The sequence below is a fragment of the Diprion similis genome, chromosome 4 (assembly GCF_021155765.1).
Source record: "Diprion similis isolate iyDipSimi1 chromosome 4, iyDipSimi1.1, whole genome shotgun sequence".
Classification (NCBI taxonomy): domain Eukaryota; kingdom Metazoa; phylum Arthropoda; class Insecta; order Hymenoptera; family Diprionidae; genus Diprion; species Diprion similis.
The window spans coordinates 10,018,676-10,033,885 of record NC_060108.1 but is presented as its reverse complement, the minus strand read 5'-3'; the positions used below and the strand labels follow the sequence as shown (position 1 = coordinate 10,033,885).

General features: G+C 35.7%; 1 protein-coding gene and 1 long non-coding RNA gene across 2 annotated transcripts in view; one reads left to right on the top strand and one right to left on the bottom strand.

The window, feature by feature from the left end:
* LOC124405564 (zwei Ig domain protein zig-8-like) overlaps window positions 1-15,210 on the bottom strand; it is a 230,116-nt gene that overhangs the window by 100,245 nt on the left and 114,661 nt on the right. The window lies entirely within an intron of this gene.
* The window catches only part of LOC124405565, a 76,059-nt gene continuing 74,061 nt past the window's right edge, over window positions 13,213-15,210 (top strand). The window contains exon 1 of the long non-coding RNA XR_006929122.1: window positions 13,213-13,311. This is a non-coding gene — a long non-coding RNA (uncharacterized LOC124405565). The remainder of the gene's footprint in view (window positions 13,312-15,210) is intronic.

Sequence of the window (15,210 nt, the reverse complement as noted above, 5' to 3'; positions counted from 1 at the left end):
AGGGATAAATTTTGATAGGTAAACTGAACCAATCTCAATCTAAAAATGTTGGATAACTTTAGTTGAAAATGTCTTTAAAGTCAATATTAATTGACGGTATTATCTGACTAGCTAGTTGCAGCTATCATCCGTGCTTGAGTCTCGTTCAACCCCAGCAAGGTCCAAAGAATGCATTCACTTACTAGTACACGTTACAAATGATCACTTGGTCTATAATAGGATTAATTGGCTGGCAGACTTTTTTATTTTAAGTCTCTATTAGTGAGTTATCCTGTAACTTATTGATAGCTTGAAACCAGATTCAATTTTACACTATTAAAATGGTCCTTCACTGAGAGTGAAAGTTTGTGAATCTCCATTCGTTACAATCATTTCTTGTTTCTGTTTGAAACAAAAAATCTCACCCTGAGATTGGAAATGGAACCCGCAATGCGAAAGTTATCTAGTGGCACAAGTTGAAAACAAAGAATTTTATAATGGTTTCTGCGATAGAGGAATTTCTTCTGGATATTTGTGTTACTGGATGATGTTCGGAGCATTATGAAGCAGATATTATATTAGATTTAGGTTTGATTAAATTCTCTCATGAACTTCGTTGAAAATTAGATATTCATTTGTTTGATAGGAACACGAGGTATAAACTTGAATTTGATAAGTCAATATCGTCATATTAATGTTCTGAACATTACTGAGGCACATTTTGAAAATGGTGATTTTTAACTTGTGTCACAGAAAGTTTCTGAGTTTTACTCTTCGGATTAGATTTTTTTTAGATCAGATTTGTAATTAAAAGAAACTATAAGACCTACAACTTCTTTCGCCAACCAACAAAAGTGGCGATGATCTCTGTACGTGACATGAATTGAATAGCAGCAGCAGATATCACCGTACAGCGGAGATGAAATTATTTTGGCGGTATTTTCTGTTGATAGAAAAAGATTTCATTGTTATTCTTAACGTACGGGGTAATAAAAATGATTGAATAAATTGTCCCCACTAATCTGCTTCGTTTCTTCCGAGCAGCCAACATTTAAACAGATTTCTTGTTTCAATCGAATAAGACGAATTTTAATTAAAAGAGCACCAGCATTAAATTTCGAACATTTTTTGAAGAATCAATTGTCCGACTCAAGAACAAGTGCTTCCGAAGCCTTTCCGAGTCACTACCTGATTTTTTTTTCTTACTTCGGCACAGTTATGGGATGTTAGCCCATGTACCAAACTACCTCAATTACTTGACATTCTAACCTCAACAATGCGTATGAACTACATCGCCAACAGGAGCAGAGTTTGACAGCTGGGACTCGGGGTAGCCAGCCTGCATGGACGGCCGATTGAAACTCGCTCATGCGCAGTGCTCGTATAGTTTCTAGAGATTCTCCCGCTATATGGGGCATTCCAAGTGAAATCGAGGAGTTATTTGCCTCATGTCGTTAGATCGTTGTGTCACTTTTTTTTCGCATTGATTCCACTTCGTACGAAGCAAAATTTTTTTAACGAATTTTTTCGCTACTCTTTCCGGTGGCGCGATGTTCGTTTTTGTGTCAAAAAAGGGATGGCTAAAAAAACACTATTTTCTTAAATTCTGTAACTTTTTCCACGGATTCTGGGTCAAAAACCAGTAATATCTATTATGGTTAGAAAGTGGGCTGCGGCGGCCTTATATTTGAGAAAATTTTTTTTAGTTTCCGAAATACGAAAAAAAAAGGAAATTACATCCTAATAGTCGATACAGACGCGGAAAAAAACAGAGAAATGAAACGTGTCTTGGAAAATTTCAATATTATGCATATTTTTCAAAATAAATGAGAAAAATCTTCTGACCTTCTAAACGTTTTTATTGGAAAAAAAAGATTTTATGTAACGTTTCATTTTTCTTTTTTTCCGCTTCTGTAAGGACTATTAGGAGTTGGTATTTTTTTGTACTTTGGACTCTAAAAAAAAGTAAAAAAAAATATGAGGCAGCCAGAGCCTTCTTTTCAATCATGATGGATATTACTTATTTTTGACCAGAATCTGTGGAAAAAAATTGCAGAATTTTACAAATGGTGTTTTTTTGGTTTTCCCTTTTTTACACGAAACAATCGGCGCGCCACCTGAAGGAGTAGCGTGAAAATTCTTCAAAAAAATTAGGCTTCTTTTGAAGTGGAATCAATGCGAAAAAAGAGTTATGCAAGAATCTGATGACCCGAGGCAAATGACTCCTCGATTTCACTTGGAATGCCCCATATATATTGAAGGGAGTTCGAAATGTCTGTACTTGAGTGAGTGTTTCATTTCATGTAACCACCTGTTTTTTATATTTGTCATTTGGATTTTCTTCGTGTTTTGGTTTATTACCTGATCAGGATTTATTTCATTCACACAACACCGAGTTTGGTTCACACACTTTCCTTCTCCTTCGAGTATTGTAAGCTTACTGACCGTTTCGAACGTCTGTTCTCACTATTCTGATCGTAAATAGACACATCGTCACAATCTCTTTCAGCGTCAGCTGGATCAACTTCAACAGATGGGCCTTACTAACGGATCAAGACTTGCAGAAGGCCTCAGTAAAGAAACGCGGCTCAAGGTATTCGCCCTCTAACAAGCCAGAAAGAGACAGATTCGTCCACATAATAAGTTTAGAGAGACAAGGAGAGGGAGAGGGACAGGGAGAGGTGTTTATTAAGTCGTGGGATCAAATCCCCTATATCGTATTTCTGATACAGTTATAAGTAGAAACAGTAGCCGAAACAGAAACAAACAAGGCAGCAGACATAACTGACACATAATGTAATATAAGAGTGGCATTCTGATTCACAGTGCGCAGTTGATGGCCGCGTGGAAATCGTATTTATTTATGTAGACTTTGTCGTTCATTTAAGAATAAATTGTAAATAGCAGTGACAAAATGGTGATTTAGCATTCCATAGCAGATGCAATTTACGCGACGATAATACATACTGTGACGATACCACCTAATTTAAATATTGCGTGCCATAATATTTAGTTCTAGTTACGTCACAGGTCATCACCGTAACTCAGGTGTGAGGCGAAAATGAAGATACTCAACGGGAAGACGCAATACATACCGGTTACCTCATTCCTCGTTGCAGTCACATAATCTCGTAGAATTAAACTGCCGAGCTTCAAAAATTTGCATTACTGTTAAAACTCATCTGTGAACAATAACCTCTGAGTACCGAAGGAAACAAAGTCACGCAATCGATTTAGATTCTTAAATATAATTGGAGGCCACGTGCACGACATCAAACAGCGTGGCTGTTCTCATCCAAAATCTTCCCGAATGAATTTTACATCCATCGCAGTATTCGGAGTCGTTGTAAAACTAATAACAACAAGCTAACTAAACTACGGAACTGCTGACATAAGAACAACAGAAAGAGAATCTATTTCTCGGCACGCTTTTTCTGTAATACCGCGACGACACGATTAACTTTTATTAATCTTCCCGGCGTATTTCGATGCGTGTATGCTCGAATGAATATATTATCGTATAATTTTTAACTGTATTGATTTCCAATGATTTTACTAACAAAACAGTGGCTTGTGACAGGATTTGATTTGTTACCGAATATTCTCGATAGATCCTTTTAATTTAAAAATAACTCCAGAAATTTCCTGATAAAATATGATTAATGAACGTTAAGTGGATATTCAATCGTATGAATGATTAAAAGATTTCTCTTTTCCCTCACTATTGGTCTATTGAATTAATTTCCGAATTCAACATACAAACTCATTTGCTATTATCGTGTTTTATCTTCCCATTCATTTGCTTTTTATACTCCAAACTAAAAATTCTGAAATAGTTCCCTACATTTTTATGTCTAATTTAAGATAATTACCTCACGATACAATAATGAATTAAAAAGCTTAAAGATTTATAAAATAAATATAAATATAACTGCAAATATAATATAAGAAGAGCAGACGAAAACGCGGCTGGCGCTACAACAACCACCACGGATGAGAAAATGATAAAAATATTGGAACAATTAACCCTTCGTGGTCACACCACCAAATTCAATCACGGTGGTCACACTGGGTCAATTATACCCAGTCGCTATCCAAACATGTATCGAGACCAAACCATCTGTCCGAAGTGGTTCAAAAAATTACTGAAGATGCTTTGAACATTCTAGATGCCGTCCAAAAAACTTATTTATAAGAAATAAAATGGTGATATGTTGAGAATAAATTATAAGGATGTCAATACGCGAAAAGGGTACTTTAACTAAAAAATCATAACTTAGTAAGTTTATTGTATTTTAAACTAAAATTTGGAGGTGATACTCCTTATGTGTAATACTTTCCAGAAAAAAATAGTAGCATAGTACATGTTCCAAATAACGCATTTATTCCGTGGGCACGATGTAGTTTGATCGGGTGTCAGGTCAACATTGAAGCTTGAACAAATGACTAATGGTCGGTGCACGTAGGGGAAACCTTGAACTCCAGGTGTGTTACGACTGAAACCCCGTTGAAGCCAGGTACTATTAAATATTAAGGTCGAAAGACGATCAACGGGTCGATTCTACCTAGTGTGTCCACGGAGCGTTAATTGAAAGTGATCAGAAATCTAAAACTTAACCCTGTGAGTAAGATACCGAAAGAATTTACGATTGAAAATTTGATTAATAAAAACTCAAATGCCCACCAATGGATAAATGAATTTGAAAAAGAGTATGAAAATTTAGGTATAACGCAAGATGAGAAAAAATGGAAACTTTGAAGTTTTTCATAGAAAAGGCTTGCGCAAGGATTGATACAGTTATATGCTACTGAAACTAGCAATGGAAGCAGAGTGGAAAGACTGGAAAAAAACTTCAGTGAAACGTTTGTAAATAGAGGCTAAAAATGGAAAAATTACTATTGGAGGTAAGAAAATCAATCGATACGGGTACTCTAATAAACCTCATAGCAGTTGAACTCCCAAATGTTGTAGCTGACAAGATTGACAAAGAAGAATTAAAAGAAACCGAACATCTTTACATTGAGACAGGTAAATTGAATGCTGGCTCAAAAATAAAGAAGACGAAATAAAAAATGTTAACAACTCAGAACTGGAAATGGAATTCAATAACGAGGACGAAAAACACTAAACGTTACACCATTAATCAAGCTTCAGATAACATTAAATGGTACAGTGGACGTACTTGGAGTCTATGATTCAGGCTCAAATGCTTCACTGATTAGCTCAAGAACATTACACCTGAATTCGAAGAATAAGAATAATTCGGAAAAACTTACAATAAGAACGGTTAATGACAGTAAACAAGACAGGGATTAATAACGATAAAAGCAAAAATTCTAGCTATAGAAAATGATATTGATGTGTTCATAGTGAATAATGAAAATTTTAATTACGATTTCTTAATAGGTCTGGATTGTATAAAAAAAATTTTAACTGATACAAAATCGAAATTTAAGAGTAGAAGAAAAAGTTCCTGAATGCACAGAAAAAACTGAAAATGGAAAATAACAACTTATTTCAAATGAAGAAAGAATCTTGACCATACAAGTAAACAAACGAATACCTCAAGCAAGGACACAATTGGAAACGAAGAGAATAAACAGAAAAAAGCGAAATTCAGGAGGAAAGAAATTACCAAGTAAACTTCACTGAATGAATAATTTTGAGATCTAAATAGACCATTTAACCCTTAGCGGCACACATTTTTCCTTACTTACTATCGACTTGAAATTTTGCACTCGAGGGTTCTTGGGGTCGCTGATTACGAATCTGCACTAAAAATTTGAAAATTCAAGATGGCGGATTCAATATGGTGGACCAAACGTGCAAAAACTCGTTTGACGAGAGCGAAAGTTGGTACTCGGGGGTTTTCAGGGTCGCTGATTACGAATCCGCACTCAAAAGTTAAAAATTCAAAATGGCGGATCCAATATGGCGGACCAAAACGCAAAAAGTCTTTTGACCTTCGCAAATCATAAAACCCAAGATCTTTTCCATATTTTCAAATCAATTGCAATCGTTTTGCGGTCATAAAATCCGTCATTTGAAGTATACAGCCACGATATTGTGTCCGCCATTTTGAATTTTGCAAATCTGAAAACCGATTCGTAATCAGCGACCCTAAAAACCCCCGCCTACCAAAAATCGTAAGGATACTCTTAAAACTATCTTCAATAATACATTTTTTCTAAAAAAAAGTGCTATTTTTCAGAATTTGTTAATTTATATAAACAAATTAACGAGACATAAAAACAATTTGAAAATAAACTTTGATCCTCTAACATATCAAGATCATAAATTTACAAAAAAAAAACCGGTTAAATCGAATAAAACTACTCTAAAATCGTAAAAACGTGTTTTAAAACAGGTGGCATTCTGGAATGCCACTATGCCGCTAAGGGTTAAACTACCATGAAAAATTGTTGATAAAAAACTTGTAGATAAATATAAACAACTCTTGGTTAAAGATAAATGTGACATTGGTACAGTCAAAGAGAATGCAGCAAGAATAGAGCTGACGATTGACAAATATTCTAGTAAAAGGCCATATAGATGCACAGTTGAGGATAGAAAAGAGATGGAACAACAAATTTCAAAATTCCCGAAAAAAAATCTAATGTAAGAATCATATAGCCTCTTCACTGCTCCAGTAAGACTGACATATAAAAGTGATGAAGATAAAAGATCAAGACTATGCATAGACTTTAAAGATTTGAACGAAGTAATGATCCCTTAATCAGAACCATTTTCCTTAATAGGAGATTTGGTAGAAAAAAGAAGAAACTGCTAATATTTTTCAAAATTTGATATCAATTCAGCGTTTTGGTTACATCCACTACGTGCCGAAGACAAAAAAAAGATCGGACTCGTAAGCCAGGAAGGACATTTCCAACGGGCACGTTTGCCGTTTGGATTAAAGACCTCGTGGGCTATTTTTTAAAGGATCTTGAGTAATATAATATGAAAACACGAACTGTCAAAGTTTACGGTGAACTATATTCATGACATTATAATTTTATCAAAATTGTTTGAAGAATACGTTGACCATTCAACAAAATTACTGGATGCAATTGTGAATGAAGGTCTTAGATTGAAACTTTCAAAATGTACGTTTGCTTCCAACTTGGTTGAATATTTGGGCCATGTATAAGTTAAAACCTAATTTTCCCAATGAAAAATAATCATCGATGAAAGAGTTGGTAGTACGAATGGTTCGGTTCAAGGCCAATAAGATTCGATAATTGGAGGCTTTTGGCACGTTTGTGGCACAACCCTATGCACCGTTGACGCAGCATCCAAGTGGTAATAGCGTATCTCGATGATTTGGTTCTTGACCAAGAAGTCTATGCAATTAGGGATATGTGCTGTGTTTTACGCACGATCCTGTATGCAGTTGAAATAGGTATTCATCTGAAGTCGGAGTGGTGTTTTCTGTCCTTTAGCTAGTTGCACTGTGGCGTAGACCTGACCCAGAAGTTCTGCGATGTGATATCCAGCTCCCACGATGCGATGATCTCTAAGACAGTTTTCGTGGTGCGATGTATAAAGTTTGAACATAAACAAAATTCTAGCTTGCTCGATAATTTTTTCTCAACCGGAGCTAGCCGTTTCTGTGGAGTATTGGCTTCAGACGTATCTTCGTTGCTTTTATCGCTTTGGAGTGAAGCCAGGGAGTGCGTTACTTTCACCCCTGTAACGGCGCGTGAAATACCGCATCATATAGTGTCCATTGTCACATCCAAATATCAGGAGGATAGGAATTTATACCCTTTGAAAGCTGGCCCAAGGCTTGCGGTTGACCGTATTTATACCCATAAACTTTAGCACCGCTTTCTGCGTAAGTAGCATGAGTTTCCAAAATTAGCTGATTTTTATCAGTACTATCCTAATATTGATTCAATTTACCTTTACAAATGTTCTGATTTTTTATACCCATTTTTCACATTTTCAAATACATGTTATTTCTGTAAAGGCATGGCTTTACACGAACACGAACTTTACAGTTACCAATACATATGTGAATAATTATACCCACATGCGTGCATTCAATCCCTCATATCCATTCATGAAAGAACTTCCGAAAGTAATGTTGCAGGGGGCACTCGACCTTTCAATTTACGTGATTGCTGGAAGCTGGCGTATGTTGCCCGTGTAACGAGCACCGTCCTGGAATGGAAAGATGTGAAGAGAAAGAATTGAATTGGAAAAAATTGCACAATTATTATGTCCTTGTGTGTACCACAGGATGAGGAACATATACTATGTACATTTGAAGAGATGGGAATGATAACTGTACTTTTGCATGGAGAATGGTGAAAGTATACAGAGTGTGATGACTCAAAGCTAAATAAGATGTACAATATTAAAATTAATTAACCGAATTGGAAATAATTTGATTATTTTGATCAACTACTATTGAGAGTAGAAAAGCTAGCGGTTGTATAGTAAAGTCTTGAGATGAGTATACACTGTGTCCCAGAACTAAGTACGTACATTGATGAGAGTAATAGAGGGGGTCAAGTTGAGTTAATTAACCTGAAGAACACGTGGTCTCCGAAGACCCGTTCGAGAGGTACGACTGATTAAAGAATTTCGCTAAGCGTCGTCATGCAGGTAACCGAGTACATAGGAGACATCAGTTGGGAGCAGTTTCAGAGATCACTGATTACTTTCTGTAATTAATTACGTCGAAATTACAAAATGAATTAGTAATTTATAATTGAATTAAAAAAAAAAAAAAAAAATACTCATTAGTAGCACTGCTCGAAACGTAAATAAATCCTAGAAAACAATTGACCGCGGTGCTAGGAAACAGCTGAGCGGCTGTAGCACTATGCAGCGGCTACTAAAATCCCATATTCACAACTTCAAATAGTTATTATTTTATACTAAAATTGAAAATTTGAAATTTTATAAGACGTTGAAAATCATACTTGAAATTGAAAAAAAAATCGGTAATTTAAAAAAATTTTGAAAAATATCAAGAATCGTTTTCCCATGACGGGACCATGCTTAAAATTTGTCAAAAGAAGTAGTTTTTTGTGAACTTTAGAATAAAAAAAAATTGATTGATACAAACGATATTCAAAATGAAATTTTAATCTATGAATTGAAGAAAAATCTGGTGAATAATTTTTTGATATTTTTTTGATATTTTTTTGATATTTTTTTGCATAAAAGTTTTGAGAAATTGATTGAAAAACACACAATTTGTAAAGAAAAAACACATTCATATTGATGTATTTTTGACTAAGTTGCAGAAAAATATTAATCGACAATTTCAAAGCGTTTCTGATACACTACAGATTGTGACTAATTGCAATGAACAATTATAAAACCGAACTGAGCTATAACAATTAAAAAAAAAAAAACCAATGATTCATGTGTTATTTGAATGGGAAAAATTTTACGATCGAGAGGAAGTACTTAAAATTGAAATTACGGGCTCATTTTTGGAGGGAATGTTTATTTTTATGCGAGTAACCAAATTTTTATGTATCAGCGGAAAAAAATGTTCTTTTCGAACGAAGCACCCTAATGCGTATTGAATCAAAAGGTACTTATACTTTCTATAACTAGAATTTGAAAGAAATTCTAAAAGAGTATAAAGCCACTAGATGTACATGTTTGTAGTACTTAGGATTTGATCAAGTTCAGCCCTCTCAGTGTTCGAAGTTGAGTTCACTCCTTTTCACTATCTTCTTAATGAAATTGTCACTGTGCTTACTTTCGTTGCTACCTTACAGAGTCGTTCCAACAAAGTTTCGTTTCAACTTGAAAAATATACGACGATTTGCATTTCAGTCGTTCGCCGAAACTGAACGCGTCCAGATTACGCGGAGTTAGTAATTAAATCTAAACGAGAAGTCGAAATCATTACATTTTCTGCGACTGACGTAATCTTTCCAACCGATGATGAGAGAAAATCAGTCTCATATAAATTATATTTTGCACAAAAATATCATGATTAAACAATACCTAGTACTTTGTAAAATTACACGAAATCGTATGAACCTTGCAGAGTATTTTTGGAAAATGACATTTGGCATCCAGGTTTCAAGATACAAGTGCGTAGTTAATTATTGATCGGGGGGATTTACCTCGTTGAGAATTGTCTCTCTTTACGACTAATCCAAATATTAAAGAATTTCACAGCTTCTTTGAAGTGATCCAGCTTACACGTAATACAGGGTGGTTTTTTTTAATCTCCTCATACGAGTATCTCGGAAATAAGAGAAGATACGAAACAAAGTTTCATGCAAATCAAAAAACAATTTTGCGGGGGGGGGGGGGAGGGGGGAGATAATGCTGATTTCGTAATTTTTCCAGTACTTCGTGGTTTTTGTTACGGAACACTTATTCTGACTATGACCAGCTGACAGCGGGTATAAAAAAGAATTTAAAAACGTAAGAAACATTCTTAATTTTTTCAAAATTAAAAAAACATTAAAAAGTTTCTCGAATTTTTGTCAAGTTTCAAAAAGTGAAACACGCAATCACCTTCCTCCGAAATGAATCCTCAATCACCATGATTTGAATGAACTACAAATCGTATTTTCGAGGTGATCAAGCGCGTCACATACCCCCTTGAGAGCAAAAAAAAGTAATGAAACTTTAGGGATTAATGCCTTGTCTAAGCAAAGTAAGGGCCGAGCGTTTTATTTTCTAGAGTTTTGAAATTTTTTTCCAAATTTTCAAATTTTTCTTGCGGGGTGGATGATTAAGATCATGGAGAGTGGCTATTGAAGGTCGCATCCTCACCTAGCCGTAATATTGTTACGGCCTATTCTGGGTTCGTAACTTGTCGACTACATGCCCGTACGAAGGATAAGAGGAAATGTAAGGAGCTTGTATCGAGGAGTTGAATGTTTAAGTATATGTATAATTGATTTATTGTCAAAGATGTGAAAAGTACACTGACAGTGAGAAGATGTGGAAGAGGAAAAGGAGAAGAGCGGTTAATTCAGATATTGGCCGAATGGAAGATGACTTGAGAGTGTGTCTACAAAGTAGCAAGGATGCAAGGGACTGGCTAGTTGCAGTTCAGGAGTAGAGGGAGCATACTGCTGACTCGATGAAGATAAGGAGAGGATGCAGGGTGTATGGTGACTATAAGACTGTGGGAAAAGAATGTGAAGTCTGAAGGAAGTAACATTTTTTTGTAAGTATGAAAAAAAAATTTTTTTTCTACGGTTTTGAATATGTCTTCGAACCCACTATCAGCCGATCATAGTAAAAATACGCGATCCCTGTCTAAAACTATGAAATTGTTATGGGGTAGAGCGTAGGAATTGACGCACGTCTGTCAATACATCTCTTTAACCAATCGAGATGTTGTTTCGGGTACCTTTGAGTCCGATCTCGTCGCTGTTCTCGAGTCAGGGAATGGAAGAAGAACTAAGAAGTGATATAAGGGAGGTTTATAATTGAATGTATGAATGCTTTATTGGAATGGTAAGGAATTTGAATGTTTAGTTAAACGATTGTTTGAATGTGAGAATTGGAATTGATCGTTTGTTATTTGGAAGGTGGAACGGAAGTTGACTTATTGGAAATGGATTGAAAGTATTCTTGATGACATGTGCATTAGAAGTGCATTGATTGGAAAATGGAAAAGCAGTGGCTTGAGAGAAAGAATTTAAGCGCAGAAAAGGTCCAAGCGTCCAGAATAGTGGGGAACAGTGAACAATACAATGAATCGAGAGTATTTAGCTGCATCTGAGCTGCAGCCCAGAAATATTGTGATTAATTCGACAAGTCATGAGTTAAAATTTGGAGGTATAATATTTTATCATCGATTCGACGATAATATCGAAATTGGCATGCATAATTTGAAAAACGCTTTAATGAATTCATTTACGAAATTTGATTAGAGGATGCTAATGATTAACGAAGCACAAATAGCAGTAGACAAACTTGATCATGGATTTTGGATGCTTGATTTTCATCCTACAGATAATTTTATGAAACCGTGTTTTGACGGAAAATTTTTTTTTGGAGTCGTTGATTCTATACGATCATTCTACTTATTTCAAAATAACGGTATTCCTGCAAGTAATCAAAATTCGGGTTATCAATAAGATTTAACGCTAATAGGTGTAATTATAAATCAAGACAAAAATTACAGTATTCAATAAATTAGCAGAAACAGGTCGAATAATCTTGAAATGATCGCTCGACCAGAACCTTAAAAAATAAATTTATCAGAACATACTACTATGAATTCTAACTTAAATAAAAAAAAGTAAGCAATATGAATAACAAAACATAAGAAAATAACGGAAAAAATGCAAGTTGCTGAAACAGGAAAACGAAAACAATCTCAAAAGTGACGTCATCAAAATGTAGAAGCTAAGTCCATACTTATAGAAAAAATTATGTAGATACAAGGTCTTCGGAAAATTTGATAAATATTGAATAGGATAGTGGCAAGCCTGTTTCAGATCAAAATTTAGAGAAATAATTACATTACAAGATAAACCTACGAGAAATTCAAATCTGAGCGATTAAATTAGAGAGGAAAACCAGATGAATCGTAATAATAATAGTCAATATTATGCAGGGCCAATGGATTTTTTATGCACAAAATGTGATGCTAAGAATTTCGAAGGAGGAAAAGTATCCAACAAACTATCACTTGAAGACTACGGTGCTCACGCAGAAGTATATATTTAAAATTTTTAACAAGTCCTCCTCGTGAAATGAAAAAGTTACTTAAAAGTAAACATCTCAAGCCTCATTATTCTTCAAACTTATTAGATATTACAAAAATGCTTATCTCTTGCGTTTTTTGATGCTTATTCCGAGGGTATTTACTCATAGATCGAGTGACGAACAATTGCAATGATTTCGACTGATTCCAAGTGATTTTGAGTGATTTCAAGCGATTTTTCGACTAATTTCAAATGATTTCAAGCGATTTTGAAGTGACTGCTTTGCAAAGTGGTTTGCGATTTCAACCAGTGAATACCCTTCGGCTGATTCAGTAAATTTGCGAGGACAACGACCTGGCGGTGTTGTTTTCAAATATAGGGGTGATATATTACCAAATAAATTCATCATTTTATCCGGTTGACAACGAACATCCAAGTTACGGTCAACCATTCGTCATAAACAAACAAGAAGCTTTAGATGATTGCCCGCAGAATAATTCAGAACTTTATGCCCCGGGAATCTTTAGAAACTATACAAAAACTGCGCATGCGCAGTTCAAATCGGCCGTCCGTGCAGGTTGGCCACCCCGAGTCCCAGCTGTTAAACTGTGTTTCTGTCGGCGATGTTAGCGATGTAGTTCATACGCATTTTTGAGGTGAGAATCTCAAGTAATTGAAGTAGTTTAGAAGTAGTGAAAAAAAACAAAATGGAGGTAGTGACTTGGAAAGGCTTGGGAAGCATTTGTTATTAAGTCGGAAAGTTGATTCTTCAAAGAACGGTTGGAATTTGATGCTGGTGCTCTTTGAATTAAAATTCGTCTTATTCGATTGAAATAAGAAATCTGTTTGAATGTTGGGTGTTTGGAAGAAACAAATCAGGTAGGTAGGGACAATTTATTCAATCATTTTTATTACTTCATACATTAGAATAGCAACAAAAAAAATTTCTAACAACAGAAAATACCGCCGAAGTAATTTCATCTCTGCTGTTCGCTGATATCTGCTCCTGCTATTCAACTCATGACACATGCAGAGATCATCGCCACTTTTATTGGTTGGAGAAGAAGTTGTAGTCCTCAGGGTTTCTTTTAATTTCAAATCTAATCTAAAGAAAATCTAATTCGGAGAGTAAAACTCAGGAACGTTCTGTGAAACAAGTTGAAAATCAATATTTTCAAAATATGCCTTAGTGTCACAATTAACTCTAAGGATAACCATGTTTTACAGTAATGTTCAGAATATAAACATAAAGATATTGTCTTATCCGATTCAAGATTGTACCCCTTGTTCCTTTGAAACAAATGAATATATAATTTTCAACGAGGTTCATGAAAATATTTATTCAAACCTAAATCCAATACAATATCTGCTTCATAGTGCTTCGAACATCATCCAGTAACATCAATATCCAGAAGGTATCTCTCGGTCGCAGAAACCATTATAAAATTCTTTGTTTTCAATTTGTGCCAATAGATAACTTTTGCATTGCGGGTACCACTTCCAATCTCAGGTTGAGATTTTTTGTTTCGAACAGTGTTGATGTGGGATGCAGAATTAATTGTAATAAATGGAGATTCACAAACTTTTAGTCTCAGTGAAGGACCATTGTAAGAGTTGTGGCAAAACACCCTCCCCGCAATCGAGTGACGAATGCTCGAAGGCGGAAAGGGGCACAATTCAGGCCTAAATATCAGGTGCCGGCGTTCCACGGCTCGCCGACACGAAGCTTCTTCCACCGTTTACCTTTTTTGAGCGCCAGGTCGGGTGTGATTTTTCTTACCTAGCCCCGATCCAAACTAGGAGATGCCGACTAGCCCGGTGATGACTCTCGGTCCGAGGGTCGTGTGTCCGGTAACTGGAGCACGGCTACCGCAGCGAGGGTTTTACGATAATCTCAGGGAATAGGTGCAGATTGAGTGTGCCAAGAGTTCGAATACACAGTGATAGATGGTCATTACATTGTCTTTTATTTTACCTTGGTAGATATAGGCAATAATCACCGTGGTAAACAGTTTCCACAGCTCACAGGCACTCACAAAACACTTTCTCTACTTTTCACTCACGTGGCGATACTTGACCCGCGTGTCGGTTTGTCGCTTACGGCGATAATTAACTGACTGACTGACGCCCGGCACCTTGTGGTGGTCCGGACGCCTGTCCCCTCTCGGCCCCCTTTTTCGAGGTACGTGGACTCGGTTTTAAACTCATTTTGCGTCTCGCGCCACAGAGTGTAAAATTGAATCTGGTTTCAAGCTATCAATAAGTTACAAGATGACTCCCTGATAGAGATTTATAGTAAAAAAGTGAGCCAGCAAGTAAATCCTATTGTAGACCAAGTGATCATTTGTAACGTGTACTAGTAAGTGAATGCATTCTTTAGACCTTGCTGGGGTTGAACGAGACTCAAGCACGGATGATAGCTGCAACTAGCTAGTCAGATGATACCGTCAATTAATATTGACTTTAAAGATATTTTCAACTAAAGTTATCCAATATTTTTAGATTGAGATTGGTTCAGTTTACCTATCAAAATTTATTCCTCGAATCTGATGCAAGATTCGAAACACTATTCATCTG